This window comes from Aythya marila (assembly GCF_965140915.1).
Source record: "Aythya marila genome assembly, chromosome: 2".
In the NCBI taxonomy this organism is placed as follows: domain Eukaryota; kingdom Metazoa; phylum Chordata; class Aves; order Anseriformes; family Anatidae; genus Aythya; species Aythya marila.
Window position 1 is genome coordinate 142,396,674 of NC_139043.1, and position 12,540 is coordinate 142,409,213.

A 12,540-nucleotide genomic window follows, 5' to 3' on the forward strand; every position below is an offset into this window, starting at 1 on the left:
TTAATTTATTTCTCATAACAAGCTTTTTTCTAAAAGTAGCTCTGCTTTCATTTTTTGAGGGTCTTTTGAGATTTCCTTTTTTAAACTTCCATCTAAGATGATATTTTTAACAAGCAGCAATTGTAAAACACAATACCTGATAGCTTCCCAGACAGATGGATCACAAGAGAATGTAATTGGAGGTGGGTAGGAAATTACACTCCTACCATTCACAGATGCCTCTGTTCCTTAGACAGAGACATGTCTTCTGATCTTTGAGAGCTCTTTAATCTAACAAGCACACGGGGAAGAAAGTATCCTGCTTATTTCGACATTGAATGTTTTTGACTATGACTCTGTCAATCAGCACAACCCATTTCAATTAGGTTTTACATAGTGGATTTTGACAAATCACCATCTGTTAGAACAAAGTTGCTATTGGAACACGTTGCTAAATGGTGTGATGCATTTTCCATTATTTATCCGGTCCTGACTCAAAGTCTCTATCTGTCTAAAATATGTGCTGCAGTTTCACCATAAATTGTTACGTTGGGAGCAGTTTTCATAGTACAAAATCTATGGCTTGTGCAATACTAGTCAAAACAGGAGTAAATATTGCAGGAAAAAAGCTTCAGCCCCCCCTGCTCTGAAGCAACTTGGGACCACAAGCAGCAACCATTTTGTGGTAAGTTTTATGTTCCTAAGTATCAAGAAAAGACACAAGGCTGCTGCATCATTCAGGCATTTCTGGACATGCTGAAGCCATGGCTGACCTGGGGGTAATCTCTACAGTTTCTGGACAATTTCTTGTTCCAGAAACAACCTGTTCAGCCACATGATGAAAAACAAGGCTCACCCCCACCTGCGCTAAAGAGCACTGGGGGGCCCCAGAGCCCCTGTCAGAGACAGGAGCCCCCACACCAGCCTCCTCGGCCTGCCCCAGGAGAGCACCAGTCCCACAAGTCGGGTGAGACCCAGCCCCTTGGGGGACCCCCTGGGGTCCTGCTGTGGGAGATGAGGCTTATTATGGGATGCCAAGAAAGAGGATCCTAGGATTGCACACAGTACTTATTATGGGATGCTTAGGGAAGGAATCAAAGGCTGGGAAAGGATTTGTGGAGAGCAGGCGTTCAGTCTTGCTGGGAGACACGGAGCAGCAGCAACCTCCCCTCTACAGGGCTACCGGTTTTGGCAACTTCTAGCATAAGCTTTGTGGATATTTCCAGGCAAAGTTTGAAATTAAGCATCCATTAGTCTTAAATGAATTGTCAAATGTCAAACTGAAATAAAACATGAGCTGCAGTGAGCATTAGCATAGGAAACAGGGGAAAGTAAATAACAATACCAGATCCTCTCTGTAAAGCCACACGACCTCCGCTTCCAGCTCAGCCTTGAGCTCTCCTAGCAGCGACAAAGATAGCCATGGTATGGAAAACGATGGAGGGAAAGCCAAAAAGCAGGGGAGGGGACATCCTGGGAGGTCTGACGGCTGTCAGGGCAGAGGACAATTAGATCGATGTAAGGCATATTTGTAAAATATGTCCCGGCCGAGCAGACCAGCCTTACGAGGACCTGGCGCCCTCCCAAGCCGCTGACACCCGCTGACCCAGAACAGAGGCGATCAGGGAGCTCGGCACGGGTCGGGTCGGATGGCAGCGCTCCTCCCGACGGCCCTCGTCACCAGCACCAAGCCTGTCCAAGAAGCAGCATTTATAAAAACGCCGCTCACAAAATTAGAAGAAAAGGGGGAGGAGGAGGAGGAGGATTGACAACGTCAGTGTAACAACAGACAGCACTGCCAGCCCCGCTCAGGAGCATTCTGCGTTTGTCAGGTTGGTTGGCTTGTTTGTCTTCGTAATAATACCCTGTGGGTTTCTCCTTCTTCACCTTTTGGATCTCAAGCCTTGAAGTTTTTCTTTCAGGCTTTTCTTCAACAAACACTAAGTGATGCTTAGAAAATTACTCTCTTTGATACAAACTGAAACCTGAGATTTTTCTGTGCTCACAGGAAATGACACTTAAAGAAAATAATCAGCAGGCACCAAGAGCCACAAAAGAAAATCATTGCACCACCACTTTCCACACTGTTAAGGTCAATATAGGAGAGAGAGTTCACATTTCACATAGGGCAGGTACATATGTTCCTCCTCATCATCTTCTCCTTTGGCCAAAGAATACCCTAATTGCTCATCTGTGAGGGCATATCTAGTTTTCCTTAGCTATGGGACAGGTAAGGTGTGAAGAGAGCAAAGAGGCTGAATGTCTGCAGCAGCTCGGCTGCAAGTGGTGTACTTGGCAGGGCAGAAGGTATTGCTGCTCCTCAACTAGATTTGCTGTTGCTATAACCAGGAATGGGCTGTGAAGTGCCTAAGGCAAAATAGCAGGATCCCTCTATTTTAAGGAATGTGTGTGTACACTGAGTATATAAACCAGATCTGACATCCAACGCGGCAGACAAAATTAAAAGAAAATGAAAAGAATGCTATTTATGACTGAAAAAAATCACTTTAAGATTAGGAACAAGCAAAAGAGAGACAGAGAACTCTATAATCCTGTTGCCTTGTCTCTTCCAGTGTTTTGCAACAGCAACAAAAACAGCCACGACAACAGTGCTTAAAATGCAGCACATGCCCCAAATGTTTTTACAGTGGCTGTTCACAGGCAGGGTTAAGCTTTACTGCAGAGTAGCCAGATTTATCACTTCAGCCTGTTACCCACAAAACAAGCTGTATTTACCCAGAAGATCAAGCGCTGTAGCCTATCAGTCACTTCTGAAAAAAAAATGGCCTGAGCAAACAGGTTGAAAGCCCAGCTGCTAAACATCACCTGCTCACTAATTACCCTTTTCACACACAGTAATTGATTTACCTTGTCATTACCATATCATTACCCACCTTTCCTAGGCTCCTTGTACCCCTTGTTTCTCTGTGGACAGCCCCAGATGGAGGTGGAGGACCAAGAAACCACGGCTGCTTGAGACCACCAGGGCTCAGCTTGAAGCCACCCCATGGGGTGGGTGACTCCTCACTGAGCTGTGTATTAGCACAGTGCGGGCTGGTGACCACCAAGAAACACCCACTGAGCCTCGATAATTTGACACAACAGAAATAGGTGTCCCCAAGAAGGACCCCAGCTGATTAGCACATGAGGCAGCAGCACACAACTCTCTTCCTCAGGACAAGGTCCCACAGGGGTGGTAGCCAGCCTCCTGTGGGATTTTAATCTCACCAAGGACCTCGTGTTTGTTGTGAAAAAGCGAGCTCAGTAAACCAAAACCACCCCAAGCTGGTCTTAAAGCTCCTCTGCAACTTTATTTCTATGTTCAGATAGGTTGAGAAGTGAGCATCCATCTTCCAATTTCCCATCTTCAGCCATTTTGAAGCTGACCCTTATTAATTTTTTAAAAGTAAAAAAAAAAAAAAAAAAAAATCCTCCATTTAAAATACAAAGATCATTACAGATACTGGGAAGTCTCTAACATTTGACCTGAAATGCACACATTACATTAAACTCTTGGATGTAATGCTTGAATTAATATAGATCATTGCAAAGAAATAATTGCTAAATTTAAGCCTATAAGAAGAAACTATTGAGTGAAGCTGGATAATTGCAAAACAAGGCATGTAAGACTAGATAGGAACACAGATTCTACTTCAGTCACTTATCAGTATCAAAGTACTCGAGACAGGCGATTGTTTCAGTGAATATAAGTAACAGCACATAAATCCTTCATCTGTAATGCCTCCAGTGCAGCCCATGTGAGCTAATAAAAGTCATCCAGCCAGCACTGCTCCGTGGGGCCCATGGGCAACAGGCAATCCATAAGACACCAGAAGGTGGTCCGTGAACTGATTGCAGAAAAATAATTAAGAAACTAAACCAAAACACACACACACCAACCCACGCAGTTGGCAGGCACTTGTGTCAGCGCCTGCCCACAGGCACAGCTCGCTCCCTGGCTGCTTATGCTCAGATCAAAAAGGCTTGTTGGTCCTTTGATTTTGAAAGATTGAGAAACACTCATTTAGCTTCTGTGAGAGAGGGCAGAGCTGTCACTTCAGCTCCCAAAGCCTGCATCTTCTTGACTACACGCCACTTCCTCCCCACTGTCCATCCCTCACGCAGAAGCTACCAGCAGGGATCTCCCTGGCTGGCAGCAGAAAAAAGGTTCAGGCTAAAAAATCTGCATCTTGAGTCAAACTTCCTAAAAAAAACTCTTCCCCACCCTTCTCCCAAATCCTTTAGTGGGCAGCATCAGTAGGGTTCAGGACCAGACCCCACTGAGCTGAGCAGCCCGACGGGCAGTGTTACTGCTCCAGCAGTGCTGCTGCAGCATTCATGTCCCTCAGCATCATCCCAATCCCTGTCCCCTGCCTGGGAGCAGGGTGAGAAATGCCCTGGCTTCCCTGGGGCAACAGAGTTAATAGCTGGGAGACTGAAGCCAGGGGCACAAGTCTTGTCCAGTAGTTAACTACGAGGTGAAAGGATCCCATTATGTACAAATTTGGCACGCTGACATCACCAAATGAAAACAAATATGCAGAAATTATAACATGTATTTTTGTAAATATTACAAACCCCAAGGGTTTTCCAGGGAACAATTACCGTGACCTACTGCAAGTTACTGGGCACGCATGTTTAGCTGATTGATAGATTTTATTAGTAAAGTAGATTTTTCTGTTTCAAGATCTGTTCCAGTCTGCAATTAGGGATGTGAGAATGTTGTTTCTTCCTGATAAAGAAGCCATCTTGCATATAAGAACAATGCAGGTCAGGGTAGTCGTTTTTAAAATAACCCTTTATTTGAAGAGATGTGCTTTTTTCCCCAATGCTTGTGTCCAGAACTAGGACCAGCAAGCTCCCTGTTTCTCCTTGTTTGGGGATAACATCAAAAATTGCCTGAAAGTTTTTCCTAAGAGCCAAGAAAGTCAGCCAGTAATCATGTGGGGGCTGTGTGGCCAAAGGTACATAAACTGACTGCACATGGGACCCACAGTAGATCAGGTTGCATTGGGCGGAATGAAATAAAAAAATCCCAGAAGTCTAGTTTCTTTGGAAACATACCAAAACTGTCTCGCTATACCAACCTGGCACATCATATGTAAGAAAGTGACTATTTCCTAGTACAGTATATGGGGTGTTTTATAGAAGTCAAAAAATCAGAATGGCCTTAGTTTGACATCGTAAACACAATATACTGTAATGTCATTGAGAGACTACTTGTTAACCTACTTGTCCCGAGATTAAATGTTGAAATTGAGCATACAGACCTACCTACAGTTTCCCTCTGAGCATAGACACACCAGAAAAATCTCATTGCCATACAGCTTGGAAATAATTACAATAGCTACGTAATAGTAGAAACCACTTCTGTTTAATTCACCAATATTATTTACATCTGCCCAGAGACTTTGCAGCGCTGGAAAGCAGCTCTGTGAGAATGGCACCTTCCTATCCAGCAGATCTTCCCCCTGGTCTGCCTCTCCTGCTTGCTCTGAAAGTCCTCCCCTCCCTGCAGAGCTGCACCCCCAGCTCGGTGGGTGCTCCCCCAAGGGCTCTGGGTCAGGACCCCACCACAACTGGTGTAGGGCAACCAGGGCTGCAACGGGGCTGCTCGGCAGCTTGGGTAGCATCAGGTGTGCAAAGCCAAGATCAGTATTTTTATTTTTTCTTTCTCAAGACCAAGACTGCAATGACAAGTCTGTAGGTGAAAGAGTTGCAGAGGATTAACAGATGTCTCTTCCACTCAGCTGATTTTGTTTTAGCTTTTGGTGAGAATGAACTGAAACAATCTGCTGCACGTGAGGTGCAGTTGTGGGCTTGGTGATGGGGCAGGAGTGGGAGAGCTGTCACTGAAGCCCACAAGGCAAAGTCAAACGGCAACTGTTACTACATTCTTAATCTATTAATATGTTTATTAACACAAATCTAATCTAATGCAAGATTAGATTATCTTTTCTGACAAGCTGCATCACGTATCAGAGCTGGAGCATCATTCTTGCTAAATTAGATATATCGCCTACAATGTAATTTATAGATAACCAACAGCCTGGGGGCAGGGATTACAACACTCTCAGGAATAGGAAACAGTGATAATTAAAAGGTGTTGTGGACAAAAAAAAATAAAAATAAAAATAATATGATTTTATGCTAATCAAGGTTGTTGCATTTTTTTTAAGTAAACTGGTATTTGTTAAGTTTATTTTCTCATAGATTATCTTGTAAACTTCCCTCACCCTCCCTCCTCCCCCCCCCCAAAAAAAAAATTATAGTTTCACCACCTCGTGCAAAATGCCTAGCCTTTCACAGCTATGAAATGTCAGACAAAGGAATGGCAGGCTATACCTGATAACAGCAGCTCCAGCACTAAGAAAGCCAGGCAACCAGCTGACTTTTTAAGCAGCACAGGACCTGGACCCAGAAATTTCTGCCCACAGCTCCTTTTATGCCTTGCTTTCTAAATAAGTTTCTGTGGCTGCATCCAAGCGATGGCAAATCCATCATGCCCGCAGGAGAGCTGCTCCCGCAGTCAGTGGCTAATAGATGAAGTGGCCTTACTTGCAGAAGCGATTCAGGCAGCGAGGAGTCTCAACTCTACTTACAACATTCGCTCCTAAAGTCTGAAGGTGTTTCCAAAAATGTGTCAGACATGAAGATTTAATTTTTCTATTTTTTTTTTGCCTTGTATGGCTATTAACATGTAGCAATTAGCTCGGCCGCATTCTCGTTGCTGCTGACTATCCACAGTGAGTGTGATCGGGTCCAGCAGCTTGCTCTCGCTGCTGCATTCCTCAGCTGGACCAGATGTCAGCCCCTTCGTTTCAGAAGGGCTGAAAGCTGATTCCAAGAGAAAGTCCCCAGCCTTTTTTAACCTCTCCACGCCTGTCTTGCTACTTTTTTGTTGCTTTCTTTTTCCTTCTCTTGTCATGAAAGGACAGCGCTGATGAGCCTAACCCAGCACAAGGGTATCCAAGTTATCTGCTTGCCATTAGGTATCCAGTGAGCAGCACTGAATTATTTATTCCAGCTTTCTAGGCAGGTGTGTGGCAAATTTCCATAGAGCTTTAATGGGAATCAGATTGCCAGCTTCAAACCCAAATTCTTCATCTGCACCACAGCATGACTGTGAAGTGTTGCTGAGCAAGGGCGGGGTGAGCAGCTATGTAGAAACAGACCGCGCGGTCACAGCTGGAAGAAGTATGTGGGTCTCACTTAATAAAACTCGATAGAAAATATTTGTAGCTATTCAAAAACATTGAGAAAGCCGGCAACGTGATACACTCCATGTAAGCAACATGAAGCTCTCCCCAGGACGGGTGCACGCTGCACTTTGAAGGCTGATTATCAGTGGAGACTTGGATTTCAGGGCAGGTATCAGCACACATGCACAACACCTGCTGGTGGCACACAGCTGAGGGTGGCAACGCTCAGCAAGGACACTCCTTGTGTGCAGGGTCACACATTTCCAAGTACAAATTCAGAGTAATACACATGGATGAAGATATGGACTTGTCTATACATAACAGTGGAGCTCAGGGTACAAACATCTCATCCAAAAGTAGGTGCTGACATTGGTCCCCCAACCACCACACATTCTCTGAGCTGCCCAGATGATTGTGTCCAGTACAGGCAGCAGGAGCCAGTTCAGATGAATGTCACCATGGGCCAGTGATCCACCAGAGCCCTTTGCAGGTGGTGGAAGCTTGTGTGACCCCATCAAAAGGCTTGCTGTGGACAGCAACCAGCAAGCTGGGTGCCACGGAAGCCACAACCTCGGTGGCACCAGCTTTGCAGGATCTGGTCTAGGAGTGGGTGGTGGCTCCTGGCAGCACTTCCCCACCGGATGAATTCCTAATGTTGGGCCAGGTAGGATCAACGTTCAGCAAAGTTTCACAAGGAGCTATGGGATACACTCTCCATGGAGCACAGTACACACCTAAAATCCTGGAAAAAAAATAATTGCACAGAGAAACAATAATTGCACAGAGAAACAATAGAATGCCTATATTTATTCCTTGCCAATGTGAAACATGACTCAAAGCCAGATATTTAAAAAAAAAAAAAAAAAAAAAGAAAGCCTGATTTCTACCACCACAACAACTTTGTGCTGATTTGGTCAAAAAGAAAAAGCCCTTGCAAACAACATAAAAACTGCACAGCTCTGGAGCAACAAAGCAGATGAGCACAGAAGAACAGAAAGTAGGTACAAACCACAGTGTCTGAATTTGTTTCTTTTAATAGATAAATATCTGTGATTATCACAAAAGGGGTAGAGCCAGCAGTTTCACTGAAGGGTCCTCAACTGAAGGGCCCTCACTCTCTCCCTAGGCCTGCACAAATTGAATGACTGCAAGGACGGCTTCTCTGCTCGCCGTGCCAGCAGGGCACCAGGGGATGGTTAAGAAATGATGGTCTCAATTAGGGATGGGGAAAGGGAACGCTGTGCCTGGATGCTGCCTGTGTTTGAGATGCTGAAGCTTGAGCAAGTGCCAGCGGTAGGCATACCTTTATCAGAGCAGAGCAGACAAATACCTTCAGTACACCCCAAATCTCAAAGCTGTCTCCAATAACCAAGCCTCAAAACAATTAAAAACACATCTAAGGTCACTGTGATGTGTTCAGCTGCCCAGGGTACCATGCACCCTCAGGTGAAACAGGTACTTGTGGGCACCCTGAATCTTAATTATCCACTTAAATGATCAAGGGAACAAAATGGAAGTGGAAGGAACAGGGGGAAGAAGTTCCAGTTTGGTTATAATTTCATCGTACAATGTGGAGCTCGATAGCTGCTGCTGCCTCGTCTGGATCCATCTCCAAATGAGGTGTTTCAAACTGTGCTAAATACCTTTGTGAATTAACTCCATGAGTTACATATTGAAAATCGAATGTGAAAGTGAAGTGGAAGCTGTGCAATGCTGTTAAAGTTTACCGAGAGACTTGGACATGCAAACAGAAGAGGCAATCACTGGATAGCACAGGATAGTGCAGGGAGATACAATGAAAATGGGGCTTTGGTAAAGGGGTTGGGCTCTGTTTTGCAGACCTAACTTGTAGGGACACACTCTGATTCTCCAGAATAAGGTGTCTGTGAACTAAATACCTACAACCTGGGGAAAAAAAAAAAAATCTATTCTACCAATTTCATCTCCATTTAGTATTACCTCTGCTCAGATCTCTACTCTCTCTTCCCAGCTCACTAACACTGGCCAACCACTTGCAGCAGCTTGCTCATCATTGCCTCCAGTCTGCTCACATTTGTGATTTTCTACCTAATTTCAGCTTCCTCCATGCAACACTCTTCCCAACACAATAAGAAGAAAGTCCACACTTGCATCTTCCTCACATCTTGCATCTTTCACATCTTCCTCATATACGGGCATTTCTTGAAGCCAGCAATAATTTGCCAGGGTGGGAATTAAACTCTGCACCTCTCATCCTCCCATTTCCTCTCACCTACCAGAGGGTTTCTTAAATGCCCCACCCTTTGCTTCTCCATTTAGCTAGCATCTTCCCACCTGTGTGTTTGAAGCAGCCTGCCTGCAGGATGGCCTCTTCACCCCCACCTCTGCTGCCCCAGACACACCGCCCTGGCCGAAGCACAGGCACTCACTTCCCCGTCCTCCCTGCAGCCTCAGCACTCACTGCTGAGAGCACGACAGTCATGAAAATCCCACTGCCTAAAGCAGATTTTTTATTTTTCCTTTAACACTTCCATGTCAGAAAAGACCAATACTCCAATACACTCAAATGACCGTTAACCTTGATACATCCCCCCTCCTCCCCCCCACTTACAATGTTCAGACTTCATTTAATTTCTTTTGCAACCAAGGTTTTTGGGTCAAATTGTAACAGGCACAAAGCTTACTAACACCTGTACAAAGTTCTGGCTTGGAGATGGGAAATCTTTCCATGAACAGTACAAACAAAATCATTGCTGCTGCAAAAATAAAGTTCAAAACAAAAGTTTTTAGAATAAAACTCTTTTTTTTTTTTTTTTTTTTTTTTGTCATCCTTTTATTTGTGATATCCTAAAAACACCCAGCTGTTCTTGTATATAGCACCAATGGGATTCAGGGCAGAGAAGGCCACAAGAAGATGACCAAGGGCTCCATCTTCACAAGACTTAAGCCTAGTTTTGACACTCAGGAAACATCTCCCCTCTTCAGTTCTGCCAGCCTGAGCCCTCTCCTGGCTTTCCCACTGTCACTTTTCCCCTTCTGTTACTTCAGAGCCTTTTCCCATCCTACTACATGCCATGGCAGCTCACTCCTTGATGCACCCCTGCACCTTCTCCAGCTCCAGCCCAGCTGCTGCCGAACCCAGCGCCACTGCCCATGGGAAAGCACCAAGTACAGCCACGTCCCCAAAAGCTGTGATAAATATTGTTGAGAAACAGCATAGCCTAGCAGCAACCTCCAGCACTCATAATCTCTCTGCATCGTGCTCCCAGTAACTCTCTGGAGATGGCTCCTGGTTGTTTTGACGTGCTGCACAATAGAGGTGGGGAAAAGTATGAGCGGTCATCTCAGGGCACAGCACAGAAGAGGCAGTTATAGTCTTGAGACGCGGAGGCTTTATTCAAAGGGACAAATAAAGTCATGAATTAAGGTATCCTGGTGGCAAAGGGGCTATTACACGTGAAATAAACAACTTTAATGAGGTTGTAACCCTAGATTTATGGTCTCATCTCCATACACAGGATTTCAGGTGCAGAACTCCATTAGCACTAATGGGATGTGCACAATTAAAGCCCCCCACAACAAGATGAGAATGCTGCTATTAAAACCAGCGATGAGCAAGCTCCAGAGAGGTTCTCCCATTTAGCTCAGCAGAGCGCTCCAGAACGGAGAGGCTCATTTGTAGCAGGCCTGACTGCTTTGCAGGGTGGGCATTTCTGAGCTGTGAATCCTCTGTGTGACAGACACAAGCATGTGGATACCCTGTCTGATTTGGGTCAGATGTTACCCCTGTCCACCCACATTTGCTGGGACGTCAGCTCTCCTCTGCTGGGACTGTGCTCTGGCTTTCCACAGTTAGCAAAACCCTTGAATCCAGTCTCTAGGCTTAGATGGGGACAAAAAAGTGTCTAGTGCATACAAAATACAAAACAATGCACCTCAATATTTTAAATCCATAAATGTCTCCCCTCTGCTTAAGGGTACGACATATATTACTATGCCAGAGTGGCATTATGCTGGCTGAGACCCTGGGATGCAACTTGCTTACCCTCTATTTCACCAGGCAACGATCACCAGTTGAAAAGGGCAGCAGCTTACATTATCATGTTTTTTAGCAAGCAGCGCAGACAATATCCCTGAAATGGCTTTCTTGCCAGGGAATGGTAAAAGCTGTTTAAATCTGAATAACACTACGGCATATATGAGAGTGATGGAATAAGGTGCAGAGGCCGCAAGCAGAACTACAATGATAAAACATTAAATACTAATATGACTTTAGATGTGATATTATGCTCTCCCAAGAGTTGTAATTTTTCAGATATATGAAGCATTCAGAAAAATGGAATTGAACCCTTCATCACACAGTTTTTTTTTCCTACAATATTAAAAATGTAATTTTACCACAAGCCATGGGGACTCCTGTATTCTTAATACACTTAAAGATTTTTACAAGCTAATGTTAATACTGACTGAAGTGCCATATACATCCTCATTCTCACTTAGAATTAGTCTGAAAGTTGTTCACTTTAATTTTGCACTGTAGTGTTCGTATTCTTGTATTGTTCACACTCACCAATTTCAGCAGTGCGAAATTCTGACATCATTCCTGAAAAGTCGGCGTTCACACAGAATCCAGCAGAGTTTTACCATCAGCTTTAGTGGCAATAGGCTTAAGCCCAGAAGTCTTAAATCTGATAGACATTAAAGATGGAGAAAATTTACTGGTTAATCTAATTTAGCCAGCACAAGAACATTCTCTACAAGGCCAAGGTTATTAATGGCAGCACAAGTAGCCGCATTTATGCGGAGGCTACTTAACATTTTCCATTGTAATACTCTGCTTCAGGATAACTTTGAACAATTCAGGCTAAGCATTCCTGATGTTAGCTGTCTGACTAATGGGATCTTTTTTGGGAAGCTTTTGCTCAAGGGATTCAGCTATTTCCAAGACTGAGGTTACAAGAAAAACTGAAGTTACAGAAGAAGGAAAAAAAAAAAAAAAAAAAAAAAAAAAACAAACTACAGTTTCACATGAAAAGCTCTGGTGCTTCCATGAAGTACAACAAGAGTTTCGGTAATCACTCTGCTGAAAATTCAAGCGATGACTGAGGTGTAAGGCTGAAAAAGCACAGGGCACGGCTGAAAATAAAGTGATGTGCTAATTGGAGAATGAAGAGACATAAGAAATTAAAAGCAGGTGCTAGGAAGAAATTAGGCAGCATGACCTTGCATGGCTGGTACAGTTGCAAAGCTAGGGGTGTCCACGCCTACACGTGTTGGCCTCAGCACCACTTTGCTGCTCAGCAAGTAACAAAGAAACCTTTAACACCTCCTCGCTGTCCAGTCCATACGGCATTGTGCTGATGCTTTAGGCTCTTCAGCT